Below are 332 nucleotides of genomic sequence, written 5' to 3'. Positions count from 1 at the left end.
AGATTTATCTTGTGACCCTTTGGACAAGGGCATTTTTTACATTTTAATATTGGTATTTTTCCTTGAGGAAAGAATCTGAGTACTTCTTCCACTACTGGGCAGTGTATCAACAAGCATCCCTGCACTGTATGGGTGGGAGCAGGAACTGGACCCTAAAGGTGTTACTGCCTTTCTTCACCTATCCTAATCTAAAACTTTAAATCCTGATAGCGTTACTGCAGAACCATACCAGCTGAGCAAGGCACAGAATGAAATTCCCGACCTTGGCGGCGCTGGAGCTGCCCCTTTACAGCTTAATGTTAGAGTTTATGTGTGTGTCTGTATATGTGTGT

At 43.1% G+C, this 332-nt stretch overlaps 1 protein-coding gene across 1 annotated transcript in view; it reads right to left on the bottom strand.

Moving 5' to 3' along the window:
* The window catches only part of ccdc88b (coiled-coil domain containing 88B), a 44727-nt gene that overhangs the window by 17756 nt on the left and 26639 nt on the right, over positions 1–332 (bottom strand). The window lies entirely within an intron of this gene.

The sequence above is a fragment of the Morone saxatilis genome, unplaced genomic scaffold, assembly GCF_004916995.1.
Source record: "Morone saxatilis isolate NCDOM2014 unplaced genomic scaffold, NCSU_SB_2.0 Contig24, whole genome shotgun sequence".
Taxonomy (NCBI): Eukaryota; Metazoa; Chordata; class Actinopteri; family Moronidae; genus Morone; species Morone saxatilis.
The sequence above is the reverse complement of the archived record's forward strand: the minus strand, read 5'-3'. Positions and strand labels throughout refer to the sequence as shown.